The following is a 14,239-nucleotide window of genomic DNA, read 5'->3' as shown; positions in this document are numbered from 1 at the left end:
AGGGTGTAGTCGCCGGGCGAGGCGGAGCTAGCCCCGGGACATCGGGCGAGACGGAGCCTGTCCCGGGACATCGGGCGGGGTGGAGCCAGCCCTCAACCATCGGGCGAGGCGGAGCCAGCCCTCAGACGTCGGGCGAGGCAGAGCCAGCCCTCAATTGTCGAGCAAGGCGGAGCCAGCCCTCGGGGGTCGGGCGAGGCAAGGCCCGTCCCTGGTCGCCGGGCGAGGCGGAGCCAGCCCTTAGCCGTCGGGCGAGGCAGAGCCTGCCCTCAGTCGTCAGGCGAGGTGGAGCCAGTCCTCAGCTGTCGGGCGAGGCGGAGTCTGCCCCAGACGCCGGGCGAGGCGGAGTCCAGCCCTCGGGGGTCAGGTGAGGCGCATCCAACCTCCGGTCGTATGGACAAGAAGCACAGTTGCGTTCTTGTCTGCTTGAGAGCATCAACGTTTGATGGTTATTAGCCCCCCCCTCATTTGGTACCCCAGTATAGGTCCCCGACAGTAGCTCCCGAGCCTCCGGGTGATTCGGATAGAATCGCCTAGGGGTGATTTGACTTGCCAGAGGGTGCGCGTGAGCGCACCCGACGGGTGTAACCCCTGAGCCCCTAGGTGATTTGAATAAAATCGCCTGGGGGGTTTCGATTTGTCAGAGGGTGCGCGTGAGTGCACCCGTCGGGTGTAGCCCCTGAGCCCCCGGGTGATTTGGATAGAATCGCCCGGGGGGTATTTCAGACCCTTCGATGGTATGGCTGTGAGATTTGGTATTTTGACAACTAGATAGCTTTAAAGGGAACTCTGGTATCCCGTTCGTGGGGATTCGTCCAGGGTTAGCCCAGTTGAGACTCAATCATAGATCAAGACTTCCTTGAGGTTCGTGTGCCTGAGTTCTGGCCGCTTGTGGGCCCATCTCTCATTGGGACAGCCGTCGAAACTATTGGGCCAGCCTTCGAACTCCTGGGCCCAGGTGGGCCAGAGAAATGGTGCTTGACCCATATCCCCTCCGCAGGAAAAGAGTCCTAGTCTGCCCGGGAAGGCAAAACGTCTGGCGTGACTTTGGTGGGAAAGGATAGGGATTGTGGACGTATATCCCACGACGGGACATGTGTTTCATGGCAGGCACGGAGATCTAGGAGGATGGTTGCCCTTCTCGCATCCGTCGCCCCTATAAAACCAAGGGGTTCACCCCCAGGGTTTCGTAATTTGCCTTCTCGCCTTTGCATCTACAACTTCCATCGTCAATCACCTAAGCCTCCCGCACCTGCATCACATCCACCGTCAAGCTCGCATCCACCCCCTCCTAATCGTCTAATGGAGCCATGGTGCAGATCCAATATCACCCTTAAGCGCCTGGAGGGCCTCGTTCATCGTGGCCTCCTTTGCCCATGGACCGCTGCCGAGGAGTGGTAGCTGCCTGGTAATGAAGATGTGTCGTCGCCACTCAAAGGTCATGTTGTGTCCTTTGCTCGCCTTCACGAGCAGGGATTCACCACCCCCGCCCACAAGTTCCTTCGGGGGCTGCTGGATTACTATAAGGTGGAGTTGCAACACCTTACTCCCAATGGGGTCCAGCACATTACGGCATTCATCGCCCTATGTGAGGGGTTCTTGGGGATTAGTCCCCACTTCAACCTGTGGCAGTATCTCTTCGCCGTCAACCTTTTGAAGAAGTGGGTCGAGAAGCAAGAGTTGAGCATGCCGGTGGGATGTGCCGGCATTCATCTCCGCAACAACCGGGTGAACGAATACCCATCGATGCGTCTATCGACCTCCAACAAGGGGTGGCATTCACATTGGTTTTACATCAAGGACGACATTGCTGCCCCCTTACCAGTGTTCTCCAAGCACATCATCGAAGAGGTCTCGGAGTCGTGGAAGTGGGGTGTCCTAGACAAAGACAAGAAGAAGATCAAGGACCATCTCGCCGCCCTCCAAATTCTGAAGGAGAGAGGCGTGAAGGGGTCAGGGATCATTGGCACCTACCACATGAGGAGGGTGGCACCGCTGATGGCGCGTGCGCTTCCACTACACCTGATGGTGCCTAGAGTGTCACTCATAGGGACAGCGCTTGCTGAGGGAGCGCTTCCCCCCTCCAAAGTGGCGCAGCGCATCAAGGGGGTGATAAAGCCCTTAAAGGACGGTGCTGGCACCGCTCTTGATTTTGTGTACCTAGTGCCGGGGCATCCCCCAATGCGGTCGGAATCAGGGTACATTGGGTTCATAATTTCTCTTTCCCCGTGCCTCCTTTTTAATTGAACTCCTAACCCCTTGGTGCTGACATTGGGATAGCGGGACCTGCCAAAGAAACTTGTCTTTATGGATTGCCCGGCTCCGCTGCCGAAGGACAAGTTCATGGCGATGGCCAACCACGCCATGGCCGAGTGGTAGAGGAAGACGAAGGAGTTCAAGCAGAAGAAGAAACAACAAAAACAATAGGCACAAGAGCGAGGAGAGGAGATAGACAGTGAAGATGACGACGACGATGACAATGAGGTAGTTGCCGATGTGGAGTGGGATGACCTGGAGGGCAAGGATACACTGATAGGTACCCACTCATCCATGCAGGGATCCTTCCTATTTCATGCGGGGGGGAGTGAGTCTGTGAGGCCAGCGGAGATGGGTCAAACCATCGGCCCATCCTTAGGACTGGTGGGAGCGGACAAATCCGCCACCGTGCCCGGGGTGTCAGTGGAGGGGGGTAGCTCCACTGTCATGCCCCATGAATTGATAGGGGTGGGCAGATCTACCACCGTGCTTGAGGTGCTGACAGAGGGGTGGCTCCGCCACCGTGCCCTCAGAGGCAAGGGAGATGACCCCCCTCTGCTTGTGCTTGTGGCGCCCTCTGCTCGTGCTTGTGGCGCCCTCTGTGGTGGGCACGACATCGCAAGTCGAGGCCCCAGTGTTGCAAGTAGAGGTGGCCATGACCGTGACAAGCCAGGCGCAGCCAGACGTAGCCACAGTGGTGTCCGATGGAGCAGCGTGATCCGTACCACCGGCGGCCCAAGTGACAGCACCCGAGGCGGGCCGGATGGAGGGGGACATGGACAGAGAGTCCCTAGGCATCATGGCGGTGGTGGAGAGGACCAACAGGGGGTCACCCTTGGCCCTAATATCAGGGGTAGCTGCTCGCCCATGTGGGGTGAGTCGCTGCTCTAGTGGATGGATCCTCAAGACCCAGTGTCGATTATCTTCTTGCTCGACGATGCTACCGCGAGCACAGAGCGGGAGAGTCTTGATGGAGGGATCTCGGCTATGATGGATGTCCTAAACTAGGCTAGGGCCATCCTGTGTGACATCATCGATCCCACTGGTTGGGTATCCGCTTGATCTTCCCTCTCGCTTTCTTCCTTCATGTATTTTTGTGTTTTTCACACTGGTCTTCTTTTCAATCCCTCATTGCTCATAGCCAGGAGAAATCCTGGTTCCTCTGCGAGCACAAGGTGGAATTGGACCGCCTCATCGAGGAGGCCTAGCTTTGTTGAGATGTGAGTGCCCAGCTTGCTGCCGCCCAACAGCGGGAAGCCAGAGCGTGGCAGGACACAGAGGAGGCCCATGGGGTGTTCTAGGATCTGTCGGTGAGGGTGCGGCAGGACGAGGAGGTGGCTACCAGGGTTCAAAAGGAGCGGGATGAGCTACTCTAGAAGGATGCCGAGGCTCACCAGCGGGTCATCGACCTCCTAGCTGAGGTGGAGAGGGTGTGGGATCTCAAACTAGAAGCCAAGGAGAGGTCCACGGCCCTGCAACAGAAGGCGAATCTAGATGCTGAGGTGGTTGCCTGGCTGCATAGGGAGCGAGACAAGGTGTGCTAGACTATAGAAACACTCCACTCAGAGCATGGCATGGCCTGCGAGGAGCGCGACCAGGCCATCTGAGAGCGCGATGAGGCGCGTCAGGGGGTCCGCTCCCTTTGGGCAAATCTTGGAGTCGCGGTGGCCCGAAGGTTGGAGGCTGAGAGGATCTCTATTGAGCTAGGCATGGAGCTTGCCAATGTGCAGGGGATTCTTCAGGCTAAGAGTGATGAGCATGGTCTCCTATGCGCTACCGTCGGGGTGGTTTTCGATGACCTAGGGGTGGCGCGGCCGGAGGAAACCGGCTCACTTGCGGCCCATGTCATAGATATTATAGCACGAGTGCGCCAGCTTGAGGAGAACGCCTTTCATGTTGGGATCACCCAAGCCTTTGCTGTTGCCCGCTCTCATTATGATCAAGAAATTTACTTGGAGATAATGAGCCTTGGCTTTATGCCTGGCTACAAAGCCTCTGAGCTAGATGAGATTGAGAAGGCAGTGACTCCTATTGTGCGAAACCTGGCGGACAGGATGAAAGACATAGTTCTCCCCCCGAGGGGTAGTTAGTCAAATGAGTCTGATAAATATTTATCTATAATCTGTGGACAAGTGTCGGCACTTTTGTGTCCAAAAATAGATTCATAATTTTGTTTTGTAATTTTGTTTTGTTTGTCTCAACTTGTTTTCTTCCCTTTTGCTATCGAGAAAAGGGTTTATGCGATCCGACCCTTTCGTTCGTTAAGGCCATAGGCCCGAGGTGTATAAGGGGGAAATTTTGATTATGCTGGTGAGCAAAGTTACCATAGCCGTTGGAGCATGTGTTTTTGTAGTCTTACCAGGCATGCGCATTTATCTGTTCCCACAAACCTTGCCGCTAACCTTAACGTGAGGAAGAGGTCTGACGCAATGACTGTTTCGAAAAAAGGAGATATTTATACCTTTATCAGCCCCCGAGTGAGATTCGACCCCTTGCGGTCGCTAGGGCCGGATATTACTAGAGACCGAAGCGAGGGTAGCAAACTTACTCTTATATTCACACGTACCCCTTACTTAGGATTTTAACGATCGTTCCATGACCGTGCGTTTGGTCTCATTACTGGCTCGGCCTTCCCCAAGCCCCCACGCATGGTGGGGATTCGGTCAAGGGTTAGCTCATTTTGTGACTATCGCTCCGTTCGTGGTTTTCACAAGTGGAGGGGTTGAGGTGACATCGCCAGCCTCAATGGCTCGAGGGACGGGCTTGATGAGCTTGCTAACAGGGATGTTCGAACGGAATCTGGTCCCGTCGCTCGTGACAGGCTCATCTGTGTTTTCTCTCCTGGCTCTTGTTTGATGTGAGGTGGCCTTAGGCCCTTCACGGACCAGCCTTCAAACCTCAGTCTCCTGATCTAGGATCAGGTGGCTCGAGCCCTTGAGCCCCTTGGGGTCTGATAGGGGTTGGCCATGTTTTACGTGTTACCCTATCCTCGGTTTTCGCAACTGAAGGGGCTAAGCTGACGATACTTGCCTCGATAGCTCGAGTGTCATGCTCAATGAGCTTGCTAACGAGCATGTTCGTGTGGAATCTGGGTCCATCATTCACTGATGGGGTCGGTAGAGCCCTCATGTGGCATTCCACTACTTCTTAATCCGCCTCTCGGCAGATGCCCGAGCCGTTCGATAGGCTCAGGTGGCCCGTTGGCCTCTCCTCGATGGAGATTCTTTGGGTTTGGCTCGAGGTTAGAATCGAACAAGAAAGGTCGAGATGTCCCTGTTCACTTCTGAGCGGGGTCGGGCAAGGCCGCTGGGGCTCATCTCGGTTTTTCTCCCCTGGCTCTGTTTGACGCGAGGCGGCCTCGAGCCCTTCGTGGGCTGGCCTTCGAACCTCGGTCAGTTGTCGCTCATATCAAATAAGGCGAATCTCGCTTCATGACGCGACACGAAGCATTGAGATGTAGCGATTGCATATGCAACGTTTGTATGCATGGGTTTAATGTACGATTTAATTGAAAGGAAAGCGGGGGGTCGGTGATGTTACCTTGGTGGTATGAGCGATGAGAAGCTTTTACCGGACATGTCCATGCGGGGTTTGGGTCCAACGTTTGCGACAGGGCTGGCGTGACCTGCACGAGCATCACAATTTTTCATTTATGTCTCTCGGTGGTGATCCGAGCCATTCGATTGATTTAGGCGACTTGATAGCTTCTCCTTGAAGGAGATTCTATAGGAGGACCCCTCCAAACCCTTCTTGAGAAGGCGGATGCTAAAGCTTAGGGTACGAGGAACTGTGAATTCAATTATGCTGTTGAACAAAAACACCATAGCCGCTAGGGCGTAGGGTCTAGCGGTTCATGCAGTTTTACTCAAAGTTTTACACCTGCACACTGTGTCTCTGGTTTTAAACATAAGGAGGGGTTGGGCGAAGAGGATGTCCAAACTAGACACTCTCGGCATCCCTCAAGCGATGTCCATGCCCCTAATGTTGCTGGGGTCGAAGGCTCGGTAGTGAAATTAACACTCAAAGTAAGTAAACAAAGGTGTTTATCTTTTGGCGGCCGTTCGTTCAGCGTTCACCTGGGCTGTCCAATCAAACCAGGAGGCCTGTTGGGCTCCCCTTGATGGAGGTTCCATCGTTGGGTCCTTCTAGGTCCTGCTTAGAGAAGCGGAGAGTCGCCCGCATGTGGGTGAGCCTTGTTTCTCGTGCCCAGCGCGCGGTATTGGTGGGCTAGGCCCGGGCCATGTCCTATTTGACCAGGCACCATCTCATCGAGCAGGGTGTGTCCCGTCGGTCAAGGCGCATCGCCTCGAATTCCCATCAGCATTGAATTCCCATCTGCATTGAATAGGGGAAGAGAGAGGGTTTTTCGTCCTGACCTTTCGCCTTTCTCCAACCGCTGCGTCTCGTCCTTAAATAGGGGGAGAGGAGTTCTCGTCCCATTCCTCTACCTATTCCTGAGCTGTCACTTCTCTTCCTTCTTCCTTTTCACCGAGCGTGTTTGCATGTCACGGCAGTTCCTAAGTGAGAGATGGTAATGCGAGGGAGAGGAGAGAGGTCATTCAATGTAGATGAGATGGTGTCAGCTGTCTTCATCAAGAAGGGGCCGCTTCTGCCGAAGGAGGAGGCACACTAGAGGGTGCTGAGCGTCGTCGGCTTTGTCATCGTTTGCGAGGCCTTCGTTGGGATGGATCCAGATGGGGGCTTCCTCTGGCGAAGCTTCTCCAGGCGAGCCTTGTTGGTGGGGAAGCCACCTAGGACTGCGTTGATGGGGGTTTCACCCTTGTAGCCGCTCAGATCAGCCAGTTCATGAAGCTTGATGAGATGTCAGAGACGTCCATCAGCCATGGCAGCCATTCTCCGGTGGGCATCGCCCCCCATCTAGATGCCATTGTTAGGGTTGCAGCAAATCATGATGGCGTAATCCCTAGACACCCTAGCGAAGACACCGCGGTCACCACCATGGTGCTCCTCGTTGCAGATGACGGTGCCCTAAAGGATCCCACGGAGCAGTAGGACATTGCTGATGGAGAGCATGGCGCGGCGACCGCAGTAGTATCTAGAGTAGAACTAGGCAGAAAATGTAATTGTTTAAGTTGTGGGGGAGCCCCTATGTGAAGAGTTTTTTGTATTCATGAATACATCAGTCCCTTTTTGTGCTGAAATCACTTTGTAAGCGATGAATTTGTGCAAAAAATGAACTGGTTCTCAAATTTCGTTATGGCAAACAGCTTTTCAGCTCTTCTCCCCCTTTTTGTAAAAGATGTTCAGTGCCTTCCGACCCTTCCCATAGTTAAGGTCGCAAAAAAGGCTCGGAGTGTGGAAGAGCCAATTCTGATTACGCTGGTGAGCAAAGAGACCGAAGCCGCTGGGGTGTGGGTTTCCCACAGTCCACCAGTTATACTCAGATTTTTGTTCCTAAAATCCTAGCCCTTAGGACTTACCATGAGAAAAGGGGGAAACCATAGAGAATGTTTGCAAGATAAACATACTCATACCAGCCCTCAAGTGAGGTCTGACCCCTCGCACTTTGTAGGGGTCGGATGTCACGAAAGATCAGGGATTTTTTAGGATAAAAACTGATAAGAGAAAGTATGCATTTATCTAAGGGTAAAAATGACGTAGCTGCTCAATGTTCCAACCGTTGGTGAAGACATCGCCGTCGATGGTTTTCAACTTGTAGGTGCTTGGGTGGAGTACTTCTGCGATGACATATGGCCCCTCCTAGGGCGGGAAGAGCTTGTGACGGTCCTTGTTGCTCTACATGAGATGGAGAACCAGGTCCTCGATGTTGAAGGCTCAGTCCCACACTCGTTAGCTGTGGTACCGACGTAGCGCCTACTGGTACTTGGCTAAGCAAAGGAGGGCGACGTCGCAAGCTTCGTCTAGCTAGTCCATGGCGTCTTCGTGGGATGCCTCGGCTCCCTATTCATCGTATGCTTTGATCCTTGGCGCTCCATGATCAAGGTCGGTTGGGAGGATAGCCTCAGAACCATAGACCATGAAGAAAGGCATGTAGCCGGTAGCTCGGCTAGGAGTTGTCCTTAGGCTCTAGAGAACTACAGGGAGCTTAGCGACCCAGCGTGCGCCGAACTTGTTCAACCGGTTGAAGATCCTAGGCTTGAGGCCCTGTAGGAGCATGCCATTTGTGCGCTCGACCTGCCCGTTCATTCAGGGGTGCACGACGGCGGCCCAATCGACCTGGATGTGTTGTTCATCACAAAATCGAAGGAATTTCTTATTGGTGAACTATGTGCCATTGTCCGTGATGATGGAGTTTGGTACTCCAAAGTGATGGATGATGTCGAGGAAAAACAACACAGCTTGCTCAGACTTGATCATGGAGATCGGCCGAGCTTCGATCCATTTTGTGAACTTGTCTATGGTGACAAGCAAGTGGGTGTAGCCCCCGGGCGCCTTCTTGAGAGGCCCAACCAGATCAATCCCCCACACCACGAAGGGCCACGTGATGGGGATCATCTAGAGTGCCTGGATCGAGAGGTGAGTTTGCCGAGTGTAGTACTGCACCCTTCGCAGGTGCGTACAATTTGCTCAGCGTCGGCTACTGCAGTGGGCCAGTAGAAGCCCTATCGAAACATGTTCCCAACCAAGGTTCTAGGCGCAGCATGGTGACCACAGACCCCACCGTGGATATTGCTCAGCAAAAGCTTCCCCTGTTTGATGGGGATGCAGAGTTATAGGATCCTGGTGTGGCTTCATTTGTAGAGTTTGCTTTCTACAAGAACAAAAGGATTTGGCGTGACGTGCGAGCCATCGAGCTTCCGTCCTATCCATTGGTAGCATGTCACGAAGGAGGTAGTCGAGGTAGAGCATTCTCCAGTCGATCAGAGGGTCGAGCTCTGTCGCTAGATCCTCTTCAAGCTCCATGACCTTGAGGCCAGATGGAGACATTGGTTCGTTAGCCCCTAAGGCTGGATCAGATGGGCCATCATCGGCCCATTCTGACCCTTCATAGTGCACTGAGGGTTTGTGTTGGTCACTGGTGAAGACACCCATTGGCATCGGCTCTTGACTAGACGCCGCTTTTGCAAGCGTGCCGGCCACCTCATTGAGGCACCTTGGGATCTGATTGAGTTCGAGGCTGTTGAATTTGTCCTCTAGCCGTTGGACTTCTTGGCAGTACGTAGCCATCTTGGTGTTGTGATAGCTTGACTCCTTCATGACTTGGTTGACGGCCAGCTAGGAGTCACCCCGGATGTCAAGGCGTTGGATGCCCAACTTGATGACGATGCGTAGGTCGTTGATGAGTGCTTCATACTCGGCCACATTATTGGATGAGGGAAAATAGAGACGAACCATGTACCTCATGCGAACCCCAAGGGGTGATACGAAGACTAGCCCTACGCTGATGCTTTTCTTCATCAACGATCCATCGAATTACATCGTTCAGTACTCTTGATCGACGACCACCGGTGGTGTTTGGACCTCGGTCCATTCTGCGATGAAGTTAGCCAACACCTAGGACCTGATCACCGTTCGGGAGGCATACGTGATGCCTTGATCCATCAACTCGAGTGCCCACTTTGCGGTTCTTCCCGTGGCATCCTAGCTCTGGGTGACCTCACTGAGGGGGAACGACATCACGACCATCATGGGGTGTGACTCGAAGTAGTGGTGTAGCTTCCTCTTGGTGATGAGGATGGCGTATAGGAGCTTTTGGATTTGGGAGTAGCGGGTCTTAGAGTCGGATAGTACCTCACTGATGAAGTACACAGGGCGCTGCTCCTTGAGGGCGTGCCCTTCTTCCTCCTGCTCTACTACTAGGGCAGCACTAACCACTTGCGTGGTGGCCGCTATGTATAGCAAGAGGGATTCTCCATTGCTTGGAGGAACTAGGATCGGGGCTATTGTCAGAAGCATTTTGACCATGTCAAGTGCCTCCTAGGCCTCGGATGTCCACTCGAAGCGGTCGGCTTTCTTCAAGAGTCGATAAAGGGGGAGACCTCATTCGCCAAGGCGTGAGATGAATTAGCTGAGTGCGATGAGACACCCTGTGATTTGCTGAACCCCCTTTATGTTCTGAATTGGGCTTATCCTTGTGATGGCTGAGATTTTCTCCGGGTTGGCTTCGATGCCACGTTCAGAGATGATGAAGCCGAGCAGCATGCTCCTTGGGACCCCAAAAATACACTTCTTAGGATTGAGTTTGATGGTATTTGCTCAGAGTTTTGCAAAGGTCTGCTCAAGATTGGCAATGAGGTGGTCAGCCCGTTTGGACTTAACTATGATATCATCGTCGTAGGCCTCAACGGTCTACCCAATGAGATCCCTGAAGCATTTGAGCATACAGCGTTGGTACATAGCCTAGCGTTCTTCAGTCCAAACAGCATTGAAACATAGCAGAACGATCTAAAGGGGGTGATGAAAGACGTCGTGAGCTGGTCAGACTCTTTCATTGCGATTTGATGGTAGCCAGAGTACACATCAAGGAAGCAGAGGGTTTTGCAACCTGAGGTAGAGTCAACTATTTGGTCTATGCACGGCAAAGGAAATGGATCCTTTGGGCAAGCCTTGTTGAGACCCATATAGTCAACACACATCCTCCATTTCCCACTCTTCTTTCATACAAGAACGGGATTAGCTAACCACTCTAGGTGGTATACTTCCTTGATGAATCTGGCCACCGAAAGTTTGGCTATCTCCTCACCGATGGCCCTAAGTTTCTCCTTGTTGAAGCGACATAGGCGTTGCTTCAACGGCTTGGAGCCCGAGTAGATCTTCAAGGTATGCTTGGCTACCTCCCTCGGAATGCCTGGCATATCCAAGGGTTTCCACGCAAAGATGTCTTTGTTATCACGAAGGAAGTCGACGAGAGCGCTTTCCTATTTGGAGGAAAGCATGGTACCAATACGTACCGTTTTACCCTCATAGTTGTTGGGGTCTACGAGGACTTTCTTAGAGCCCTCTGCCGGTTTGAACGACTGGGTTGACTTTTTGGCGCCGGGCGCTTCTTCGGTGACCTCTTCCCTGAGGGTGGCGAGCTCTCTAGAGGCGACGATTGCTGTGGCGTGATCGCAGCACTCGACTTCGCACTCATAGGCACGCTGGAAGGAGGTGTCGACGGTGATGACCCCATGGGGGCCTAGCATCTTCATCTTGAGGTATGTATAGTTGGGGACGGCCATGAACTTCGCGTACCATGGACGTCCTAGGATGGCGTGGAAGGTTCCAGGGAACCCAACCACCTCGAAGGTGAGGGTTTTAGTCCTGTAATTGAACTGATCCCTGAAGGTAACGGGTAGATCGATCTACTCGAGTGGCATTACCTACTTCCTAGGCACGATGCCATGGAAAGGCGCTCGGGTTGGGCAGAGGCATGTCCGGTCTATGCCCATCTCGTTGAGCGTCTTGGCGTACATAATGTTGAGGCCACTGCCTCCATCCATCAGTATTTTGGTGAGTCGCTTTGGGCCAATGATCGGGTTGACTACAAGCAGATATCTCCCTAGGTGTGGGACACTATCTGGATGGTCAGTCAGGTCAAAGGTTATGGCTGACTCTAACCATCAGAGGAAGGCAGGCATGGCCAGTTCGGTCGTATAGACCTCGCGGCGCGTGACCTTCTGACGGCATTTGGAGTCGTAGGCTACTGATCCTTCGAAGATCATAAGGCAGCCATTCGGTGTCGGAAAGCCATCGTCCTTCTCCTCAGCACCATCCATGGTGGGGGCAGGGTCCTTTCCTTGCTCCTCTTTATTGGAGCCTCTAGACAGGAACCATCGCATGAGGCTGTAGTCCTTGAGTAGATGTTTTACCGGGAAGGCGTGGTTTGGGCATGGCTCCTCGAGTAATTTTTTGAAGTGGTTCGGAGTGCCCTCCGCGCACTTCCAACCACCCTTGCAGTCAGTGGCGACCATGAGTGAGTCCCTACATCGCTGCTTCTTATTCTTCCTTTTGGCAGAACGGTTGGAGGTGCCTTCGTCGGTGCCCTCGTCCCACCTTGCCTTGCCCTCGAGATGATCGAAGATCGCTCTGACCACCTCCCCTCCTGAGGCGTGGCTGGTGGCGATATCCAAGAGTTCCTTGGTGGTTCATGGGCCCTTGTGTCCAAGCTTATGAACCAAAGACTCGTAGGTAGTCCTGGACAGGAAGGCTCCTATGACATCAGCATCGGCGACGTTAGGTAGCTCATTGCACTACCGAGAGAAGCGCCGGATGTACCCACGGAGGGTCTCACCAGCATTCTAATGGTAGTTCTTGAGGTCCCATGGGTTCCCAGGGTGCTTGTATGTGCCCTCGAAGTTCCCCACAAAGATCTCCTTCAGATCCGCCCAACTCTAGATCGCATTGGACGGTAGGTGTTCCAACCACGCTCGTGTCGAGTCAGCCAAGAACATCGGAAGGTTGCGGATAATGAAGTCATCATTATCCGCACCACCGGCTTGGCAAGCAAGCCGATAGTCTTTGAGCCAAAGTCTGGGGTTTGTCTCCCAAGAGTACTTAGTGATATTGGTAGGTGGTCGGTACCTTGGCGAGAAAGCAGCGTTGAGGATGTGCCGGCCGAAGGCCTAAGGGCCTGGCAGGCCGAGGCTCAGGCTCTGGTCCTCATCGTTGTCGTAGCATCCACCGCGACGAGGGTGATAGCCGTGACGGGCTCCTTCTCTTGGGTTGTTGTAGGTGCGTCTGCGGGCGTTAAGGGTGCTACGTGCGTTGTGGTTGTGGCTGAGGTGTTGATGCACCAGGACCACGGTGCGCTGCCTACCACCTTGTGGTGCCTAGTGGACAGACGCTCTCTGGTGAGGCACACTAAGGTTGTGCGCTGGCTGACGTCAAGCTCGTGTCGTCGAGACAGTGAGCTCTCAGCCTACTGCGCCGCCGCACGCTCGAGTAGCATGCGAATCTCATGGTGGGCCTGATGATCCTCGGGCGTCGTGGCCTCTAGAAGGCCATGGAGCAAGGCCGTTGCGGTGGCGATGTTTTGGCTCGCCCGGGCGAAGCGAGGAAGGGCTTCATCGTTGGTGATGATCCTTCGGTTCATGTCATGGGGCTTGGCGTGTGCGCACCCACTGTCTCTATGGCATTTGATCTCCCGATCGACCTCTGCGCATTCCCGCACAAACTAGATTCCAGCCTTGATCTCCCACTTTCGGGCTCTTAGCTGCTCCACCCCTACGTGAGGTGGGGCCACTGTATACCCATGAGTTTCACCACCGAGGTTGCCCGCCGGGGTAGCCTCCTCCGTGGAGATGCTTTCGACGTGCCCCTCTGGGGTACCCATCATGAAGCAGTCTCAGGAGGGGTGATGGCTCCCCCTGCTGGAGTCAGAGCTAGAGGATGACCCTGGCTCCTCTGTGAGGAGGTTGTGGAGGGACTACGTGACGTGTTTGATCACCCCCATGAACTCGTTGTTCACGGGCGGCTGAACCATGCGTCGTGCCACAAGGTGGCTAATGGTCGCCGCAGCGTTGCAGAGACTGAACAAAAGCGCTATTGGGGCGCTCTGTATGTGACATTCCAGAGAGAGGGATCCTCCTCCAGAAGATCATGTCATGTCATTGGCGTTGGAAAGGGCGAGGCAACGCTGGTCCTCCCTGGACTGCTGGGGTCCGAGGGAGACGCCGAGCTAGCGCTCAAACCTCTCATGGTTGAGGCCGACGGAGGGAAGAGATTGGATGGCGGCGTGAGCCAATGCCAACTCTCCCCCACCATGATGATGAAGTCTAGGCTTCCGAAGCACACGTGTGTGCTTGGGACCTAGCTGATGCCGTGGTTAGCCATTCGTGGCTTGATGAGGAACGTGCGAAGGTCCCCTACCTGGCGCACCAACTGTCGATGTTTCAAATAAACACCAACTAGTAAATTTATATTTGTTGCGCGTTAGGCCCGAATGGTGTACTAAAGGACACAAGATTTATACTAGTTTAGGCAGAATGTTCCTACATCCAATCTGCTGCTGCTTGTGTTATTAACACCGAAAAAGGTTCATAGTAGGGGGTACAAAAAGTCGAGAGAGGGACAGGTCCTAAGT

Source organism: Miscanthus floridulus, chromosome 8 (assembly GCF_019320115.1).
Source record: "Miscanthus floridulus cultivar M001 chromosome 8, ASM1932011v1, whole genome shotgun sequence".
Classification (NCBI taxonomy): Eukaryota; Viridiplantae; Streptophyta; class Magnoliopsida; order Poales; family Poaceae; genus Miscanthus; species Miscanthus floridulus.
The sequence above is the reverse complement of the archived record's forward strand: the minus strand, read 5'-3'. Positions refer to the sequence as shown.